This window comes from Chrysoperla carnea (genome assembly GCF_905475395.1).
Source record: "Chrysoperla carnea chromosome X unlocalized genomic scaffold, inChrCarn1.1 SUPER_X_unloc_1, whole genome shotgun sequence".
Taxonomy (NCBI): domain Eukaryota; kingdom Metazoa; phylum Arthropoda; class Insecta; order Neuroptera; family Chrysopidae; genus Chrysoperla; species Chrysoperla carnea.
In genome coordinates, this window is record NW_025408044.1 from 212,115 (window position 1) to 236,091 (window position 23,977).

Consider the following 23,977-nt stretch of genomic DNA (forward strand, 5'->3'; position numbering starts at 1 on the left):
AAACCGATTTACGTTTCCAAAGTTCAGCTGTTATGGCATTACAAGAAGCTAGTGAAGCCTATTTAGTAGGTTTATTTGAAGATACCAATTTATGCGCAATTCATGCAAAGCGTGTTACAATTATGCCTAAGGATATACAATTGGCAAGACGTATTCGTGGAGAACGTGCATAAGCGTTTTAAATGACAATTTAAAAAAAAAAAAACAAATAAGAAATATTTTCGGTCCTATATATAGGACCAACATATATTATTAAATAAGAGTATATTATTTTTATTAAAATATATATATATATATATATATATATAAATTATTGAAATAAAATTAAACATTATTAAAATTTTGTTATAATTATAAGCGATTGCTATTTCTAAAAATAAATAAATTTCATAAAATTTATATTATTTTATATTCATTTGAAATATTAAAAAAACTTCTCGCTTTAAAGTAACCATGATATGAGTTATAAATGCAATAAAATTTTATACAAAAAATAATATTTATTTGTTGACGAATAATATAAAACGTTTACATTTCTAAATAACATATATTTATATATGGTGTGTAAAAAAAAAGAAAAGAAGAAAAATAATATATATTTTTAATATAAAAAGGCAACCGCACACAGTGTTCCCAAGCGGTCACCCATCCAAGTACTGACTGTGCCCAATGTTGCTTAACTTCGGTGATCGGACGAGAACCTTTAACTTTAAAATAAATCTTTATTGTCACAAAATTAACAAACGTTATACAATTAATATACAATGCAAAATTATATATAATGTACATTTTAAATATTTTATTTTGTTTTCTAGGTTATTAGCTTGCGCTTTCATCCTAAATTTGTTTTGGATTTGCATGGCTTTTATTAGTTTGGAGGATTTGGGGGTGGTTAGGTTTTGAGTTACTTTATTTTTATTTATTGTTTGTTTGCTACAGAAAAAGTTGGTAAAAAAACTGTTTATATATTAAACTGACTTGTCAGTATAGGCTGTTGTTGTATTTTATTGCTATGTTGTGGTAGGTCGTGTTGTTTTTATTTTATTTTTATATTTTATTGCAGTCCGGGTTCCAGCGTGTGATATATTAATTTATGTTTTGCTGGTGCTGGCAGGTCTATTATCATATTTTTTGTCAGATTGCTTTTGTGTATTTGATGTTTGTAAAATTTTTCTGACATAGTTTTGATTACTTCTTTTATTGTTTTTGCGTCGGTTGTGCTGTGTAATTTTTTGATTGTGATGAGTCTGTCTGCGTTTGCTACTAGTCTAAGGCATTTATTTTGAATTCGTTGTAGTTTAATAAATTGCGTTTTGGATGCACTGCACCAGACCGGTGCTGCGTTTGTTATAACTGGTTTTATTATTGCATCGTACAGCAACTTTTTTGTTTTTAGCGTTAGTGCACTGTACCTGTTAAGCAATGGATACAGTGTACGCACTACCCCGTGACCCTTGGCCACCAGGTGGTTTATTTGAGGCACAAACGACATGCCCTTATCCAGATATACACCCAGATATTTCACCTTGTTGCTGGTTGAGATACTCATCCCGTTCACCTTAAGGGGGCTTGTGATTTTGATGTTAGTGAATTTTTTGGTGAACAGGATGTGTTCGGTTTTTGAGTCGTTTATTTTAATTTTCCAGTCATTGGCGAATTTTAGGATCATATCCAGGTGTATCTGGACTTGTTTTGTCGCCACCTGGGCGTTAAATGAGTGCGCGTATATGGCGGTGTCGTCCGCATATACGGCCAGGTTTGTTTTGGCGAATTTGGGCATGTCGTTTATGTAGATATTGAAGATGATTGGTCCCAAAACTGATCCCTGTGGGACTCCTGCCCTTATTTCCCTTACAGTTGATTTTTTGGTTTTCATTTTCAGCCGAAAGTTTCGATTTTGGAGATAGCAGGCCATCAGCCTGCTGAGTTGGGTTGGAATACCAGTTTTGTAGATTTTGTGAATAGCCCCTTCTATCCAGACCGTGTCGAATGCTTTTTCGACATCCAGGAGGACCATGGAAGTGACGTTTCCTTTGTTGAAGTTTTTAGTTATTGAATCCGCGATTCTTGCCACTTGCATGGTGGTTCCGTGACCCTCCCGGAAGCCGAATTGCTCGTCGATTAGTATATTTTTTTGTGTAATGACTTTGTTCAGTCTAGATAGAATGAGCTTTTCGACCACTTTAGATAGCGAGCTCAGCAGACTAATTGGCCTGTAGCTTGCTGGGTCTGTTGGGTTTTTGTTGGGCTTCAGTATTGGGACCACCAACGCTGTTTTCCAGGCCTCGGGATAGTACCCCAATGCAAACATTGCGTTAACAATGTATGTAAGTTGCACTAACGCTTTTGTTGAGAGGTTTTTGACGTCTTTGTTTTGTATATTGTCTTGTCCGGGGGCTTTGTTGTTAGGTAATTTTCTGATTGTTTGTTTTATTTCCTGTGGCGACGTCAGTTTGATTCGTTTCTTTGGGCGATCGTTTTTGTTTTGTAGTTCTATTACGGACTGACGGACTGTGTTGTCAAGGGGTGATATGTTGTTGTTTTGTTGTACGGCTTCAATTGAGTCAGCAATGAGATCCGCCTTTTGTTTGTCGCTCATGTAGTTAGTGTTGTCTTTTATCAATGTGGGAATATTTTCCTTTTTGTGCCTAAATGATTTCGTTATTCTCCACAATGATTTGTCCCCTGGCTTGAGGGATTTAAGGGTGTCTTCCCATTGCTGATTCAACTGTTGCCTTATTTTTTGTCTTATCACCTTGTTTAGTTTGTTGATGTCGGGTTTGATTGTTTGTATTACTCGTCTGTGGTCCAGTCTACGTAGAGCGTTACGCGCTTTGATAAGGTTTATAATTTCTTGACTAAGGTCAAGTTTAGAAAAATTTATTTTAATTTGCTTTGTGTGTTTGTTTTTGGTGTTTATTATTGCACTTGTTAATTCGGCTAGCGCCATGTCAACATCTCTGTTTGTTTTTATTTTTTTATTTATGTTTATGTTATTATTTAGTGTTTTTCTAAACTTGACCCAGTCAGTTGTTTTATATGATGTACACTTTGTTGTTGTGTTGTCTGTGTGTTGATCGTTTAATGTAAACATGATTGGGTTATGGTCTGATGTCAGTTCTGTGTGTGTTGTGAGTTTAGTTATTTTGTTTACGTTTTTGTTTATGACGATGTCAATGTACGTTGGTGTTGCGTTGTTGTGTGGGAAGTGTGTAGGCTCTTCTGTGTGTAGTACGATCATGTTTTTGTCTGTTATGTGTTTGTATAAAGTACGTCCGTTTGTGTTTGTTATGTGGTTTTTCCAGGTGTGATGTCGAGCGTTCAAGTCTCCTATTATCAATGTTTTTGTTCCTATGTCGGTCAGTGTCTTTAGGTCAAGGTCCGTGAATATGTTGCGTGGGTTGTTGTACGCTGCAACAATAAAAATGTTATTAATTAGCTTGATGGCAAGATGTTCAATAGATGTTCTATTCTGAACGTCAACTGTTATGTACGGGATATTGTTTTTTATTAGAATAGCCACACCACCTCCGTGTGCAGTGCGATCCCTTCTCAAAATATTAAAATTTTTTATTTTTATTTTTATGTCCGGTGTCAGTTTTGTCTCGTTTATTGTCATAATATGTATATTGTGTTTTTCAACGTAATGTCTAAGTTCTTGGACGTTATGCCTTAGACCGCACGCGTTCCATGATCCTATGTTTATGGACATTGGGCAAACTTAGCACGAAGGAAATTATTAAATGTGATGAACTTTTCCAGTTCGCTCTTGCAGTTTCTTAGGGCTGTGTTTAGTTGTTTTACGAGTTCCAGCATTTGCTCGATGTTTATTAGGTTGTTGAGGTTTCGTATTTCTGCTGTCAATTCATTTAGATTGCCCATAGGATTTTGTAAGTTTTGACGCGGTTGTTGTGGTTGAGTGTTTTGTTGAACCGGTGGAGTTTGTGCCGGTTGTGTTGGTTGTAGGTGCATGTTTCTGTTCCAGGGATTTGTTGTTGGGGGAGGAGCTGGGACGTATTTTACTTTTTTCAATTCCAGTTTTTTGATGTATACTGGGCATTCTTTGTGGAATGCTAGGTGTTTACCCTGGCAGTTAACACATTTGATGTTTTTGGCGGTTGTCGGGTCCTCTTTGCGCACTTTGTCGCATTCTCTGGTCCAATGTCCTTCTGCGCATTTGAGGCAGTGTGGAGCCGCGCGGCAGTGGGTAGTACTATGGCCCCAGGACTGGCACCGCCTACATTGGATGATTTCGGGCGTGTTGTGCCGCATTTCCCAGGATATTTTTGTCCTGTTCACGTATTGTATGTTTTTGTTGAGATATTTAAGGTTTATTGTGCTATCACAGATTACCAGAAAGAGTCCTTTTTTTGTGTTTTTCAGTTTGAATACCTTTTCGACGTTTAATTTATATTTTTCTTCTAGATCTTCGATGATTTCTTCGGTGTCAGTGCTGTTGTCTAGCCCTCTTAAGATAAAGGCGTGTTTTCTGTCCGCTTTTGGGGTGTATGTGTGGTATTCCACTTTGCCTTCATTTAGAATTTCTTTGTACTTTTTGTATTCTTCATGATCATAAATGTACAAGTTTGTGTTGTTTGCGGTGTATTTGATGTGGAATCCTTTGTTTATTTCGTTTTCGAGTGATTTTACGTATGTTTTGTGGTCGGTAGTTTTGGCGTGTATAACAAGTGGTGGTGGCTTTTTTGGTTTGTTTTGACCCAGTTCAATTGAGTCATTGTCGTCGTCTTCTTCATTTTCATCGTTTTCTAAAGGCGCAAATCGGTTTTTTAGCGGTATTGTTGGGGGTTTTGGTGTGGGCTTGCCGGTTCCCCTTGAGGTCGATGGCTTGACGAACATTGAGCTTAAATCCATATTTTTGGTTGTGTTGTCATCAACGATCATTTCGGTTGTCGTTGTTGTATTATTGTTTTCAACATTCACTTGATTTAGTTTAATGTTTACTGTACCTTTATTATTTGTGTCTTTTTCACTGTCGTTAATTTTCGTTTCACACTTTTTTGTGTTCAGTTCACTATTTGTTGTGTCTTTTTCACTATTTAATATGTTCACTTCACTATTTTTTGTGTCCGTTTCACTGTTTAATGTGTCTTTTCCCACTATATTTTCTACATTTTCCTGATTTATTTCACTGGCATCTTGTATATTGAGTACAAGCACTTTATTTTTTGTTTTTGATGGGCTTTGCCCATCATTATTGAGGCGTTTTAAGCCACGAGGCTTAGGCTTCATGCACTGACTTGATATTGTTTTTTTGTTTGTTAAAAATTTGCATATAACAAAAAAATAAAATTGTGTTATGTAAGTCTGTAATTAAGTTGTAGTCACAACGATGTGTTCACTACAGCTGTTGTACAGAGAATGGACGAGAACCGGTGTTTTCAACGTGGTATGGCTGTTGCCAGTAATAAATGAAAATTTTTACAAATATATATTTTTCATAAATATCATTAATATTAAAGTATATTATTAAAATTTTCAATGAAGTAATCAATTTAAATATATACTTATTTATTATACCATATATTTTAAATAAAAATGCAACCGCACACAGTATTCTCAAGTGGCCACCCATCCGTGGTACTGACTGTGGCAAATGTTTCTAAACTATTATTTTATAAAATATTTATACAAAAAATAATTTACTCTTATCAAATATTAATTTGTGGCCTGTATTAAGGCCTATGTTATTTTCATTTTTTAGCAAAAATAATGAAATATTTCAATATATTATTAAAGTAACAGATCATTTCTTTTTTGGTGCTGCTTTTTTAATTTTTGTAGGAGATGATTTGGCAACAGAAGCTTTCTTAGCTTTTGGTGCTTTCGGTTTACGAGCAGGGCTACTTTTGGCAGCGGATTTTGTACTTTTTGCTGGTTTTGCTTTAACTGGTGCTTTTTTTGATGCCGCTGATGATTTTGCAGTAACTTTTTTAGCAGCAGTTGATGATGATGGAGTCGCTTTTTTTGCTTTAGGCTTTTTGGCTGCCAATGATGTAGTTGTGGCTTTCTTTTCTTTTGGTGCCCGTTTACTTTTAGCACTCTTTGCTGAACCTTTTGCTCCACTTTCTTTTTTGGATACTTTTGATTTAGCTGAAGAATTAGATGAAGCGGAAGCAGCCAATTTGAATGAACCAGATGCACCTTTACCTTTAGTTTGTACCAAGGCTCCCTCAGTTACAGCAGCTTTTAAATATTTTTTAATAAATGGTGAAATTTTATCAGAATCCACTTTATAATTTGCAGCTAAATATTTTTTAATTGCTTGTAATGATGAACCACCACGTTCTTTTAAATTTTTAATTGCGTTAACAACCATTTCTGATGTACGTGGATGTGTTGGTTTTGAATGTTGTTTTGTACGTTTAGCACCAGAAGCTGTTGCTTTTTTTGTTGGTGTTGTAGAAGCAGCAGTAACCGCAGTTGCTGCAACAGCTGTAGAATTTTCTTCGGCCATATTTTTTTACTTTATAAAAATAATGTATTTATTATAAATATTTAAATGATAAAATATAATAATTCTATCAAATAAAAAATAAAGGTTTTCAATTATATCATTATTCACAATAATATAAGTCCCTATGTAAGTCAAAGTACCATGTAGAAAACACATAAAAATTAAATAGTATTTCTAATTTACTGTCGTAGTAAACATGATTTATTTTTTCAATTTCTATAATATATAAAATAATAAATTATAAATTTAATAATAATATTTATTTTATAAATTAAAATATATTTAATTTTTTTATTAACAATTATTAATAAACATAGTTTAATATTAATTATTTCAATCATACAAAACAATAATATTTTTAAGGTAAACTTAAAAAGTATATATTTTTATTTTTTATTTAATATCGATTTATTATAAATTATTAGTATATAAATAATTAAAAAATTTAATATATAAATATATATATTATAGTATAAGATTTCATTTTTAGAAAAACTTTTTTTGTCAATAATGAAAACGTATTATTATGAAATGTGTTAATCGAACATTGACAAAATATATTTCATTAGAAAATACTTTTATTTATGCATTAATATCAATAATTAACTATTAAATTAATTTTTTCATAATTATATAAAGAAATTTTATACTGATATAAGTATTTATATATTATAATATTTATTTTAAATATAAAAAAATTTATGACAAAATATATTATTAGAGTATTTGTTGAGATTAATATAAGATTATTTTAAATAAGAATTAATTTATATAATTATTAAAATATTATTAATTTTATGTTATGTAATTTTAATAAAAATAAATAATAATAATAATAAATATACAAATTTTTTAACAATTTAAATTTTATATGATCTAAATAATTTTGTTAAGTACGATATGAGAAATCATTGTAAGCTTCGTTAAGAAACTTTGTAATATAAAATAATAATAATAATATTAAATATATAAATAAATAAAATAAATTTGATATATATTTTTAGTTCATTCTGTGTATAAATCAAAGGATACCGAATAATTGGTAACGGATGCGATATATTATAGTATCGAGTATTAAAACATAATATATAAATTTATCTTGTTATTCAAATTTTTTGTTACTTAACTTATGTATTTAGAAAATTTATAATATTATTTATATAATTGACATAAAATCTTATAAATTGAAATTTTATTAATATGTATCAAAAGAAGAGAGTAACGTATTGATATAATATCAAAGGATACTGATTATTTAAATAACGAATACGTCATATATTGTTTGTGTAACGAAGTTCACTTGGCCATCTAGTTTAAAATAACATTTTCAATAGAAAGTTTATATGCTTTTTTTTTTTTTTTTCTTTAATTATTAAAAAAATAAATTGAAATTTAATTCAATCAAATTTTATAATAATTTTAAAAAAATTTTTCCTTTTAAAAAATATTTTGTGATGTTGTGATAATATGTATTAATACAAGTGCATCCTGATACTTTTATCTCTAGTAAAGGTATGAGTATCATGAACAGTTTTGTTATCTAATGATATTATTTTGATAATATTTTGTGTATATTCTTATAATATTTTGTCTAAATATCATCATAATACAATATTATTTTGATAATATTTTATGAATATTCTTATAATATGTTACCTAAATGTCATCATAATATGATGAATTATTTCCATAATAACATATAAAAAAAAAAAAAAAAAAAAGAATCATTAATTTATAATTATTTAAATTGATTCTTTAAAAAAATATTATAATATATTATTTATAAAAATAATTTTTACTCTTATTTTAAATAAATTTGTGGCCTTTTATTAAAAGGCCTATGATCGATGTATTATTATTATAAAAATTAATGCAATGTTTTTAATTTATGCTTTCTTTTCAGTTTTCTTTGGTAATAACACTGCTTGAATGTTTGGTAATACACCACCTTGAGCAATTGTTACACCAGATAATAATTTATTTAATTCTTCATCATTACGAATTGCCAATTGTAAATGACGTGGAATGATACGTGTTTTTTTGTTATCACGGGCAGCATTACCAGCTAACTCGAGAACTTCTGCAGCCAAATATTCCATAACAGCAGCCAAATATACTGGGGCACCAGCACCTACTCGTTCAGCATAATTTCCTTTTCGTAATAATCTGTGAATTCTTCCAACAGGAAATTGTAATCCTGCTCGGCTTGATCTTGACTTTGCCTTTCCCTTTACTTTACCACCTTTACCTCGTCCAGACATAGCGAATAAATTTATTTAATTAATACTTTTTTTTGTAAATATAATCACACAGATGTGTACGTTACGGGGATTGTAACATAAATGTTTAAAATGTTATTTGGGTATTTTAATTTATAATATTTATAAAATATAAAACTTTAAAAATAAACCAATCACCTTATAGTATTATTTTCAGCCAATCAGAGAGTAGTATTCATTTTTATTGTTATATCCATCTTCGCGTATATAATACGCTAGTTGTATACACGACACGCTCATACATATACTGACTGGTGTTCTGTAACTATCTGTGTATATTAATTGTTTGTAACAATGCCACCAAAAACAAGTGGAAAAGCAGCAAAAAAAGCTGGCAAAGCTCAAAAAAATATATCAAAGAGTGATAAGAAAAAGAAGAGGAAGCGCAAGGAATCATATGCAATTTACATTTACAAAGTATTAAAACAAGTGCATCCTGATACTGGTATCTCTAGTAAAGCTATGAGTATCATGAACAGTTTTGTTAATGATATTTTTGAACGTATTGCTGCTGAAGCATCACGTTTAGCACATTATAATAAACGTTCAACAATCACAAGTCGGGAAATTCAAACCGCAGTTCGATTATTATTACCTGGTGAATTGGCAAAGCACGCTGTTAGTGAAGGTACTAAAGCTGTTACAAAATATACAAGTTCAAAATAAATAAATCGAAAATATTATTTAATTGATAACATAAAAATACATCAACATATAAAAACGGCTCTCTTTTTAAGAGAGCCATCAAATTTTTTAAATAAGAGTAAATTATTTTTATATATACAAAAAAATAAAATAAACAATTATTAATATCATATTTAATATAAAATTTTATATATTAATAGCTTGAATATATCTATTATTAGTATATCAATATTATTAATTTTAAATATAATAAAGGATATCGCGGAATATATATCGTAAATCAGTGTAATGCAAATGCATTACATTACCTTTATTATTTTCATTTTACATTTACTACTTGTTTATGTACGCTTATAATTATTAGAAAAATATTTTTAATAATTTTAAAAAATAAATGAAATAATAAAAATTTAATAATAAATTATTTATTGAAAGTATAAAAAATGGTATAGCAAAATCTTTATTTTCTTTGATTAAGGCGAAATGTTTTATTAGTTATAAATTCGATAATCTCCTATCGATACTTGTTACTCTTAACTTGTATATATAAAAAATATAATAGTATATTAATTTATAATAAAATTTTTTCAAAAATTCAATAAGTTATTGTAAAATAAAATAGATAATATACAAATTATAATTTATTATTGCAGATATATTACAATAAAAAAAAAAAATAAATAAAAATATTTGGTAATGTATGTTATAAACAAAATAATTTGTTGTAAACAAATTATATAATATGTTATATTTATTAACAAATTTATTTACTCTTATATAAATAAAATTAGTGGCTTCCCAAAAAGGAAAGCCTGTTTAAATTTATCGGATGTATTAAATATTCTTTAATAAATTTACTAAATATTTTAAGTAAATTATTATATTTTCTTAACCTCCAAAACCATACAAAGTACGACCTTGTCGTTTTAATGCATATACAACATCCATAGCTGTAACTGTTTTACGTTTTGCGTGTTCAGTATATGTAACAGCATCCCGAATAACATTTTCAAGGAATACTTTAAGTACACCACGTGTTTCTTCATAAATTAAACCAGAGATACGTTTTACTCCACCTCGTCGTGCTAAACGACGAATTGCAGGTTTTGTAATACCTTGGATATTATCACGCAAAACTTTTCTATGACGTTTTGCACCCCCTTTTCCAAGACCCTTTCCACCTTTTCCTCTGCCAGTCATTTTAATAAAAAATTATTTACAATATTTTAACGAACGGATAACACGTGTGTTAACCTCACAAGTATTGTAATGTATGTGAGCGCCGGTACAATTGTGCCTTTTTATATAAAGCATTAAAGATTTTTTAAGCCACGCCTATACAATTTGATTAGTCCATACTCTGATAGCTATCCAATAGGATATGACAACAAAAATTTTGAAATTTCATATAAATATAAATACAACACATTTATTTCGCATTTAAACATTTGACTTTGTAGTATCAAATTGTCGAATATAATTTTTAAAATTGTGTGTTTTTTTGTAAAAACATTATTATTTGAAAATGGCTAGAACCAAGCAAACTGCACGTAAATCAACTGGTGGTAAAGCACCAAGAAAACAATTAGCAACGAAAGCTGCACGTAAAAGTGCACCAGCAACTGGTGGAGTAAAAAAACCACACAGATATCGTCCTGGTACAGTAGCTTTACGAGAAATTCGTCGTTATCAAAAAAGTACTGAATTGTTAATTCGTAAATTACCATTCCAACGTTTAGTACGTGAAATTGCACAAGATTTTAAAACCGATTTACGTTTCCAAAGTTCAGCTGTTATGGCATTACAAGAAGCTAGTGAAGCCTATTTAGTAGGTTTATTTGAAGATACCAATTTATGCGCAATTCATGCAAAGCGTGTTACAATTATGCCTAAGGATATACAATTGGCAAGACGTATTCGTGGAGAACGTGCATAAGCGTTTTAAATGACAATTTAAAAAAAAAAAAACAAATAAGAAATATTTTCGGTCCTATATATAGGACCAACATATATTATTAAATAAGAGTATATTATTTTTATTAAAAAATATATATATATATATATATATATATAAATTATTGAAATAAAATTAAACATTATTAAAATTTTGTTATAATTATAAGCGATTGCTATTTCTAAAAATAAATAAATTTCATAAAATTTATATTATTTTATATTCATTTGAAATATTAAAAAAACTTCTCGCTTTAAAGTAACCATGATATGAGTTATAAATGCAATAAAATTTTATACAAAAAATAATATTTATTTGTTGACGAATAATATAAAAGGTTTACATTTCTAAATAACATATATTTATATATGGTGTGTAAAAAAAAAGAAAAGAAGAAAAATAATATATATTTTTAATATAAAAAGGCAACCGCACACAGTGTTCCCAAGCGGTCACCCATCCAAGTACTGACTGTGCCCAATGTTGCTTAACTTCGGTGATCGGACGAAAACCGGTGTTTTCAACGTGGTATGGCTGTTGCCAGTAATAAATGAAAATTTTTACAAATATATATTTTTCATAAATATCATTAATATTAAAGTATATTATTAAAATTTTCAATGAAGTAATCAATTTAAATATATACTTATTTATTATACCATATATTTTAAATAAAAATGCAACCGCACACAGTATTCTCAAGTGGCCACCCATCCGTGGTACTGACTGTGGCAAATGTTTCTAAACTATTATTTTATAAAATATTTATACAAAAAATAATTTACTCTTATCAAATATTAATTTGTGGCCTGTATTAAGGCCTATGTTATTTTCATTTTTTAGCAAAAATAATGAAATATTTCAATATATTATTAAAGTAACAGATCATTTCTTTTTTGGTGCTGCTTTTTTAATTTTTGTAGGAGATGATTTGGCAACAGAAGCTTTCTTAGCTTTTGGTGCTTTCGGTTTACGAGCAGGGCTACTTTTGGCAGCGGATTTTGTACTTTTTGCTGGTTTTGCTTTAACTGGTGCTTTTTTTGATGCCGCTGATGATTTTGCAGTAACTTTTTTAGCAGCAGTTGATGATGATGGAGTCGCTTTTTTTGCTTTAGGCTTTTTGGCTGCCAATGATGTAGTTGTGGCTTTCTTTTCTTTTGGTGCCCGTTTACTTTTAGCACTCTTTGCTGAACCTTTTGCTCCACTTTCTTTTTTGGATACTTTTGATTTAGCTGAAGAATTAGATGAAGCGGAAGCAGCCAATTTGAATGAACCAGATGCACCTTTACCTTTAGTTTGTACCAAGGCTCCCTCAGTTACAGCAGCTTTTAAATATTTTTTAATAAATGGTGAAATTTTATCAGAATCCACTTTATAATTTGCAGCTAAATATTTTTTAATTGCTTGTAATGATGAACCACCACGTTCTTTTAAATTTTTAATTGCGTTAACAACCATTTCTGATGTACGTGGATGTGTTGGTTTTGAATGTTGTTTTGTACGTTTAGCACCAGAAGCTGTTGCTTTTTTTGTTGGTGTTGTAGAAGCAGCAGTAACCGCAGTTGCTGCAACAGCTGTAGAATTTTCTTCGGCCATATTTTTTTACTTTATAAAAATAATGTATTTATTATAAATATTTAAATGATAAAATATAATAATTCTATCAAATAAAAAATAAAGGTTTTCAATTATATCATTATTCACAATAATATAAGTCCCTATGTAAGTCAAAGTACCATGTAGAAAACACATAAAAATTAAATAGTATTTCTAATTTACTGTCGTAGTAAACATGATTTATTTTTTCAATTTCTATAATATATAAAATAATAAATTATAAATTTAATAATAATATTTATTTTATAAATTAAAATATATTTAATTTTTTTATTAACAATTATTAATAAACATAGTTTAATATTAATTATTTCAATCATACAAAACAATAATATTTTTAAGGTAAACTTAAAAAGTATATATTTTTATTTTTTATTTAATATCGATTTATTATAAATTATTAGTATATAAATAATTAAAAAATTTAATATATAAATATATATATTATAGTATAAGATTTCATTTTTAGAAAAACTTTTTTTGTCAATAATGAAAACGTATTATTATGAAATGTGTTAATCGAACATTGACAAAATATATTTCATTAGAAAATACTTTTATTTATGCATTAATATCAATAATTAACTATTAAATTAATTTTTTCATAATTATATAAAGAAATTTTATACTGATATAAGTATTTATATATTATAATATTTATTTTAAATATAAAAAAATTTATGACAAAATATATTATTAGAGTATTTGTTGAGATTAATATAAGATTATTTTAAATAAGAATTAATTTATATAATTATTAAAATATTATTAATTTTATGTTATGTAATTTTAATAAAAATAAATAATAATAATAATAAATATACAAATTTTTTAACAATTTAAATTTTATATGATCTAAATAATTTTGTTAAGTACGATATGAGAAATCATTGTAAGCTTCGTTAAGAAACTTTGTAATATAAAATAATAATAATAATATTAAATATATAAATAAATAAAATAAATTTGATATATATTTTTAGTTCATTCTGTGTATAAATCAAAGGATACCGAATAATTGGTAACGGATGCGATATATTATAGTATCGAGTATTAAAACATAATATATAAATTTATCTTGTTATTCAAATTTTTTGTTACTTAACTTATGTATTTAGAAAATTTATAATATTATTTATATAATTGACATAAAATCTTATAAATTGAAATTTTATTAATATGTATCAAAAGAAGAGAGTAACGTATTGATATAATATCAAAGGATACTGATTATTTAAATAACGAATACGTCATATATTGTTTGTGTAACGAAGTTCACTTGGCCATCTAGTTTAAAATAACATTTTCAATAGAAAGTTTATATGCTTTTTTTTTTTTTTTTCTTTAATTATTAAAAAAATAAATTGAAATTTAATTCAATCAAATTTTATAATAATTTTAAAAAAATTTTTCCTTTTAAAAAATATTTTGTGATGTTGTGATAATATGTATTAATACAAGTGCATCCTGATACTTTTATCTCTAGTAAAGGTATGAGTATCATGAACAGTTTTGTTATCTAATGATATTATTTTGATAATATTTTGTGTATATTCTTATAATATTTTGTCTAAATATCATCATAATACAATATTATTTTGATAATATTTTATGAATATTCTTATAATATGTTACCTAAATGTCATCATAATATGATGAATTATTTCCATAATAACATATAAAAAAAGAAAAAAAAAAAAGAATCATTAATTTATAATTATTTAAATTGATTCTTTAAAAAAATATTATAATATATTATTTATAAAAATAATTTTTACTCTTATTTTAAATAAATTTGTGGCCTTTTATTAAAAGGCCTATGATCGATGTATTATTATTATAAAAATTAATGCAATGTTTTTAATTTATGCTTTCTTTTCAGTTTTCTTTGGTAATAACACTGCTTGAATGTTTGGTAATACACCACCTTGAGCAATTGTTACACCAGATAATAATTTATTTAATTCTTCATCATTACGAATTGCCAATTGTAAATGACGTGGAATGATACGTGTTTTTTTGTTATCACGGGCAGCATTACCAGCTAACTCGAGAACTTCTGCAGCCAAATATTCCATAACAGCAGCCAAATATACTGGGGCACCAGCACCTACTCGTTCAGCATAATTTCCTTTTCGTAATAATCTGTGAATTCTTCCAACAGGAAATTGTAATCCTGCTCGGATTGATCTTGACTTTGCCTTTCCCTTTACTTTACCACCTTTACCTCGTCCAGACATAGCGAATAAATTTATTTAATTAATACTTTTTTTTGTAAATATAATCACACAGATGTGTACGTTACGGGGATTGTAACATAAATGTTTAAAATGTTATTTGGGTATTTTAATTTATAATATTTATAAAATATAAAACTTTAAAAATAAACCAATCACCTTATAGTATTATTTTCAGCCAATCAGAGAGTAGTATTCATTTTTATTGTTATATCCATCTTCGCGTATATAATACGCTAGTTGTATACACGACACGCTCATACATATACTGACTGGTGTTCTGTAACTATCTGTGTATATTAATTGTTTGTAACAATGCCACCAAAAACAAGTGGAAAAGCAGCAAAAAAAGCTGGCAAAGCTCAAAAAAATATATCAAAGAGTGATAAGAAAAAGAAGAGGAAGCGCAAGGAATCATATGCAATTTACATTTACAAAGTATTAAAACAAGTGCATCCTGATACTGGTATCTCTAGTAAAGCTATGAGTATCATGAACAGTTTTGTTAATGATATTTTTGAACGTATTGCTGCTGAAGCATCACGTTTAGCACATTATAATAAACGTTCAACAATCACAAGTCGGGAAATTCAAACCGCAGTTCGATTATTATTACCTGGTGAATTGGCAAAGCACGCTGTTAGTGAAGGTACTAAAGCTGTTACAAAATATACAAGTTCAAAATAAATAAATCGAAAATATTATTTAATTGATAACATAAAAATACATCAACATATAAAAATGGCTCTCTTTTTAAGAGAGCCATCAAATTTTTTAAATAAGAGTAAATTATTTTTATATATACAAAAAAATAAAATAAACAATTATTAATATCATATTTAATATAAAATTTTATATATTAATAGCTTGAATATATCTATTATTAGTATATCAATATTATTAATTTTAAATATAATAAAGGATATCGCGGAATATATATCGTAAATCAGTGTAATGCAAATGCATTACATTACCTTTATTATTTTCATTTTACATTTACTACTTGTTTATGTACGCTTATAATTATTAGAAAAATATTTTTAATAATTTTAAAAAATAAATGAAATAATAAAAATTTAATAATAAATTATTTATTGAAAGTATAAAAAATGGTATAGCAAAATCTTTATTTTCTTTGATTAAGGCGAAATGTTTTATTAGTTATAAATTCGATAATCTCCTATCGATACTTGTTACTCTTAACTTGTATATATAAAAAATATAATAGTATATTAATTTATAATAAAATTTTTTCAAAAATTCAATAAGTTATTGTAAAATAAAATAGATAATATACAAATTATAATTTATTATTGCAGATATATTACAATAAAAAAAAAAAATAAATAAAAATATTTGGTAATGTATGTTATAAACAAAATAATTTGTTGTAAACAAATTATATAATATGTTATATTTATTAACAAATTTATTTACTCTTATATAAATAAAATTAGTGGCTTCCCAAAAAGGAAAGCCTGTTTAAATTTATCGGATGTATTAAATATTCTTTAATAAATTTACTAAATATTTTAAGTAAATTATTATATTTTCTTAACCTCCAAAACCATACAAAGTACGACCTTGTCGTTTTAATGCATATACAACATCCATAGCTGTAACTGTTTTACGTTTTGCGTGTTCAGTATATGTAACAGCATCCCGAATAACATTTTCAAGGAATACTTTAAGTACACCACGTGTTTCTTCATAAATTAAACCAGAGATACGTTTTACTCCACCTCGTCGTGCTAAACGACGAATTGCAGGTTTTGTAATACCTTGGATATTATCACGCAAAACTTTTCTATGACGTTTTGCACCCCCTTTTCCAAGACCCTTTCCACCTTTTCCTCTGCCAGTCATTTTAATAAAAAATTATTTACAATATTTTAACGAACGGATAACACGTGTGTTAACCTCACAAGTATTGTAATGTATGTGAGCGCCGGTACAATTGTGCCTTTTTATATAAAGCATTAAAGATTTTTTAAGCCACGTCTATACAATTTGATTAGTCCATACTCTGATAGCTATCCAATAGGATATGACAACAAAAATTTTGAAATTTCATATAAATATAAATACAACACATTTATTTCGCATTTAAACATTTGACTTTGTAGTATCAAATTGTCGAATATAATTTTTAAAATTGTGTGTTTTTTTGTAAAAACATTATTATTTGAAAATGGCTAGAACCAAGCAAACTGCACGTAAATCAACTGGTGGTAAAGCACCAAGAAAACAATTAGCAACGAAAGCTGCACGTAAAAGTGCACCAGCAACTGGTGGAGTAAAAACAGATATCGTCCTGGTACAGTAGCTTTACGAGAAATTCGTCGTTATCAAAAAAGTACTGAATTGTTAATTCGTAAATTACCATTCCAACGTTTAGTACGTGAAATTGCACAAGATTTTAAAACCGATTTACGTTTCCAAAGTTCAGCTGTTATGGCATTACAAGAAGCTAGTGAAGCCTATTTAGTAGGTTTATTTGAAGATACCAATTTATGCGCAATTCATGCAAAGCGTGTTACAATTATGCCTAAGGATATACAATTGGCAAGACGTATTCGTGGAGAACGTGCATAAGCGTTTTAAATGACAATTTAAAAAAAAAAAAAACAAATAAGAAATATTTTCGGTCCTATATATAGGACCAACATATATTATTAAATAAGAGTATATTATTTTTATTAAAAAATATATATATATATATATATATATAAATTATTGAAATAAAATTAAACATTATTAAAATTTTGTTATAATTATAAGCGATTGCTATTTCTAAAAATAAATAAATTTCATAAAATTTATATTATTTTATATTCATTTGAAATATTAAAAAAACTTCTCGCTTTAAAGTAACCATGATATGAGTTATAAATGCAATAAAATTTTATACAAAAAATAATATTTATTTGTTGACGAATAATATAAAAGGTTTACATTTCTAAATAACATATATTTATATATGGTGTGTAAAAAAAAAGAAAAGAAGAAAAATAATATATATTTTTAATATAAAAAGGCAACCGCACACAGTGTTCCCAAGCGGTCACCCATCCAAGTACTGACTGTGCCCAATGTTGCTTAACTTCGGTGATCGGACGAGAACCAAATTCAAATTCAAAAACAGTTTATTAATCAACATTTAAAAATACAATACATTACATACATAACATATATTACAAAACTTTTATTTACTATTATAGGTTATTAGCCTTAAAAGGCTTTCATCCTAACTTATTTTTCTTTCATGCAGATTGCTGTGTCGCAATTATGCTTATGATATTTAATTTATTTGTTTGAGCAGGTATATGTTAAGTTAATTTTTGTTGATATGCTCTTTACAGGAAAATTTTTAAAAACCTGTTTTATGTTTTAGGCAATAGCTGTGGCAAACTTATATTGCCCATTGCCTATGTGTTTTTGCATGTAAAATTAGATTTAAAAAAAAAAATTTAATGCCTTGCGTGGGACTTGAACGCCTGCTTTCGGAGTGCCAGTCGGGAACGCTGGCACGACGCCACAGGCTCTTGTAAGGAATGGGTATTTTATCTTTATTATTTACTGTAAAATATTTTGTTATACATTATTTAAATATTTTGTATATATTTGTTTGTGTTTTTTGGTTAGTGAGTTTGACTTCACCATATTTTTGGTTAAGTAGCTGTTTTTAATCAACTTAGTGTAGAAAGAATGCGTTACATGTTTGGTATAGTCTTTGATTGTCGGTATGTCTGTCTCTCTATGTATGTCTTGTATTCTAGCGTATCTATCTTTGTTTAGTGTAAGTCGGAGGCATTTGTTCTGTATACGTTGCAGTCTTAGATATGTCGTGTCTGAAACGCTGTTCCACACAGGGGCTCCGTAGGTTATAGTTGGTCTTATTATTGCAGTGTATAACATTTTTTTATTTTTGGTGCTGAGTTTGCTGTATTTGTTCAGGAGTGGGTATAGTTGTCGTATACACCCATTTCCCCTACTGATCAGGTGGTTGATATGTGGGACAAACGATAATGTCCTATCAAGGTACACACCTAGGTACTTTACTTTGTGCTTGGCAGGGACTATGGCTACGCCGTCTACCTTAAGTGGATCGTAGATTTTGACATTTGTAAATTTTTTGCTAAAAATTATATGTTCAGTTTTGCTGTTATTTATTTTGATTTTCCAGTCCCTGGCAAACTTTAGTATCATATCCAGGTGTATTTGTAGTTGTTTTGTTGCCACCTGAGCACTAAAGGAGTGGGCGTACACGGCAGTGTCATCCGCGTATATCGCAGTTTTTGTTTTGGCAAATTTTGGGATATCATTAATAAAGTAGGTGAACAATATGGGCCCAAGTACCGATCCTTGTGGCACACCTGCTTTTGGGTGTCGGAGTTCCGATGTGCTGTTGTTTATTTTTACATAGAATCCCCTTCCTCTGAGGTAACTGTCCAGTAGTGCTATCAGCCATCTTGGGAAGTCATAATTTATTAGTTTGTAAATCAGTCCATCAATATATACCGTGTCAAAGGCTTTCTCAATATCCAGAAGGGCCATGGCCGTGACGTTACTTTTGTTAAAATTTTGTATTATGTCACTTGCTATTCTGGCAACTTGCATGCAAGTGCCATGACCACTTCTGAATCCGAATTGTTCGTGTATTATTATATTTTTGGACTGACTTATCTTGTTTATTCTTTCCAAAATGACTTTTTCCGCTATCTTGGACAGCGTGCTCAGGAGGCTTATTGGTCTGTAATTTTTGGGATTACTATGATCCTTGTTAGGTTTCGGTACTGGGATCACTATTGCCGTTCTCCAGGACTCAGGGAAGTATCCTATCCTCAGGATTGCATTTATTATGTACTGAAGTTGTACTATAGCTTTGGTGGTAAAGTTTTTGATTATTTTGGTGTCTATCCCGTCTTGTCCTGGGGCTTTGTTATTTGGGAGGGTTTTAATTATGTTTTTAATTTCTTGGGGGGTTGTGAGCTTTATTTTGGTGTTGTTTTGTGGTGTTTGTGTGGTATGAAAGAATTCATGTATTCTTCGTTTTATGTCCTCTTCTAGTGGAGTAGTCTGTTCGTTAGTCTGGATCTCCTCTAAAGTTTCACTTATTATGTCAGCTTTGTCTTTGTCCGTCATGTAATTATTATCGTTCGTGGTGATTGTGGGGATTTGTTGTCTCGGTTTTTTAAACGTCTTCGTTATTCGCCACATTGTTCTGTCACCGGGTCGTAAGTCCGTTAGTGTTTTTTCCCACTGTTCATTGATCTTGTTTTTAATGTTCCTCCTGATCATTTTCGTGATTTTGTTTATATCTGCTTTGAGGCCTGGTATAAATCTTTTTTGGTACAGTTTCCTCATCGCATTTTTATATTTGATTAAGTTTTTTGTGTTATCATCAGGGAGATACCTGTTATCAACTATCACGACCCGTCGGCTGTGAGCTTTTTGGACTTGTTGCACCCCTTTTGTGAAGTTATCTATTTCCTGATCAACTTCTTGGGCATTGTTTATTTTATTATTGATTTTTATTGTTGAATTTAATTTTTTTCTAAACTCTGCCCAATCGGTTGATTTATAGGAAGTGACAATGTGTTTGGTGTTGTCTTTATTTAAGTTTGTAATATTAAATATTACCGGGTTGTGGTCTGATGATAACTCTGGTATTGAGGTTGGGTGCGTGATGTTGTTAACATTTTTATTAATCACAAGATCAATGAAGGTGGGTGTCATTCCGTTAGTTGGAAAATGTGTGGGGTTGTCTGTGTGTTGGATGACGATGTTATTGTCGTTAGTGAATTTATGTAATGTTCGTCCGTTTGTGTTTGATACATGATTCTTCCATGCCGTATGGCGAGCATTAAGATCACCTATTACTAATATTTTGTTACCCATCCTGAACAATTTTGCTAGATCCTCCATGGGGAACTTGTTAGCGGGAGTGTTATACACTGCAATAATTTTTATATTATTTAATAGTTCGATTCCGACGCATTCTATGGATACGGAACCATTGATTTCAAATGTGCGAAACGGAATGCTATTTTTTATTATTATTGCTACACCTCCGCCTTGTGTTGTTCTATCTTTCCTAATTATATTAAAATTTCTAATTTTTATTTTATGTTCTCCTGATAATTTGGTTTCATTTATCATCATAATGTCCACCTTTTGTTCTCTGATGAACGATCTAAGTTCACCAAGGTTTTGGCGTAGCCCATTAGCATTCCATGTCGCACATTTTACGGCGGACATTGGCTAAAATTTTTTGTGCAAAAGTTGTTGAAAACCATGAATTTCTCTAATTCGTTTTTGCATTTCATAAGGTCATGGTTTAGGTCTTTTACATATTTTAGCATTCTTTCTACATCTATTAATTTGTTTAATGTGTCAAACTCACTTACCAAATTGTTTATGTTAGTAGTAGTAGATATGGATGTTGTTTGTGTTGGTGCTTGGCTGTGTACATGAGCGTACACTTGGGTGGGTCTATCATTTTGAGTGAATGGGTTTCCCGTTGCCCAGGCATTTGTTGGAGGTAGTGGTGCTGGCACGAATTTTTGTTGATTTCTTACAGGGACCGTGTTTGTTTTTCTTCTCCTTTCTATCTGCTCGATTTTGTTGATATAAATTCGGCATTCTGTAGAGTTTGCCGGGTGGTTATTTTCACAGTTTGCACATTTTAAAAGTTTTTTATTTTCTTCCGTGTTTTCTTTTATTGTACAGTCACGGCTCCAGTGAGGTCCTGCGCATTTTAGGCACTTTGGGTTCATTCTACAGTTCGTAGTGGCATGTGACCAGGCCTGACATCTGTGACACTGGATAATTAGTTTGGCGTTCCTGTGCCTTTCCCAGGTAATTTTTACGTTGTACACATATTTAACTTCTTGGGTTAGTTGTTTTAGGGACGTGCTTTGTCCGGTGATCACAAGATATAGAGATCTGTAGGAGGATCTCATTGGATATACTTTAATAATGTTTGTTTTGAGGCATTTCTCTATGTCTTGCTTAATTTCCTCTTCGTCGATTCCTCTTGGTAGCCCGACCAATACGAAGGCGTGGTGTTTTTCTGTCCTTTCCGTGTATGTATGGAACTCCATGTTTTCGTTGTCTAGCATTTTGACGTAGTTTTTATATTCATTTGAGTCATGGATGAATAGATTCGTTTTTTTGAACGTGTATTTCACATGGAATCCCTTTTTCACATGTTCCTTTATTTGCTCCATGAACTCCTTATGGTTATTTGGAGTGCTGTGTATAACAATTGGAGGTGGTTTATTCTTACCTCCTTGTGTCCTTTCTGTGTTTTTGTCATTTTCATTAATTTCTTTTGGGTCTGTGTCTTCTTGTTCCACATCTTCCACTATTTGACCTTCTTCAGTGGTTAGGGGATTAAATCTGTTTTTTGTGGGCACTTGCACTTGCACTTCTGTTTGTTTTTTGAAAATGTTTTGTATATTGTTTTTGTTTTGGTTTTCCATTCTTGGAGGCACTGCACTTGTGTTCTCGCTATTTTCACTAACTATTTTTTCTATTTTGTTGGCTTCTTCTTCGGTGCTTTGTTGTATTCCGACGTCATCGGGTTGCACTTTTAAAACTTTAGTGATAGCAGGGGAGCGACTCGGTCGCCCCCTTTTTTTTGTTTGGCTACGCCCGTCACTTATTTTATAGTTTGTTTTTATACTTTTTTATATTTGATTTAACTTGTTCTGTAGGTGTGTGTATGAAATTGTTTTCGCTTTGAATGTAATTATACAATAATTTGCTTCAACAATTCACTGTACTGTACTGTATGAACGCTGTACAGATAATGGACGAGAACCGGTGTTTTCAACGTGGTATGGCTGTTGCCAGTAATAAATGAAAATTTTTACAAATATATATTTTTCATAAATATCATTAATATTAAAGTATATTATTAAAATTTTCAATGAAGTAATCAATTTAAATATATACTTATTTATTATACCATATATTTTAAATAAAAATGCAACCGCACACAGTATTCTCAAGTGGCCACCCATCCGTGGTACTGACTGTGGCAAATGTTTCTAAACTATTATTTTATAAAATATTTATACAAAAAATAATTTACTCTTATCAAATATTAATTTGTGGCCTGTATTAAGGCCTATGTTATTTTCATTTTTTAGCAAAAATAATGAAATATTTCAATATATTATTAAAGTAACAGATCATTTCTTTTTTGGTGCTGCTTTTTTAATTTTTGTAGGAGATGATTTGGCAACAGAAGCTTTCTTAGCTTTTGGTGCTTTCGGTTTACGAGCAGGGCTACTTTTGGCAGCGGATTTTGTACTTTTTGCTGGTTTTGCTTTAACTGGTGCTTTTTTTGATGCCGCTGATGATTTTGCAGTAACTTTTTTAGCAGCAGTTGATGATGATGGAGTCGCTTTTTTTGCTTTAGGCTTTTTGGCTGCCAATGATGTAGTTGTGGCTTTCTTTTCTTTTGGTGCCCGTTTACTTTTAGCACTCTTTGCTGAACCTTTTGCTCCACTTTCTTTTTTGGATACTTTTGATTTAGCTGAAGAATTAGATGAAGCGGAAGCAGCCAATTTGAATGAACCAGATGCACCTTTACCTTTAGTTTGTACCAAGGCTCCCTCAGTTACAGCAGCTTTTAAATATTTTTTAATAAATGGTGAAATTTTATCAGAATCCACTTTATAATTTGCAGCTAAATATTTTTTAATTGCTTGTAATGATGAACCACCACGTTCTTTTAAATTTTTAATTGCGTTAACAA

General features: G+C 29.5%; 1 non-coding gene across 1 annotated transcript; it reads right to left on the reverse strand.

The window, feature by feature from the left end:
- Positions 1-11,776: 11,776 nt before the first annotated feature.
- On the reverse strand, positions 11,777-11,895 carry LOC123303529. The gene has a single exon (XR_006535644.1). It is a non-coding gene; the product is annotated as a 5S ribosomal RNA (ribosomal RNA).
- Positions 11,896-23,977: the final 12,082 nt, after the last annotated feature.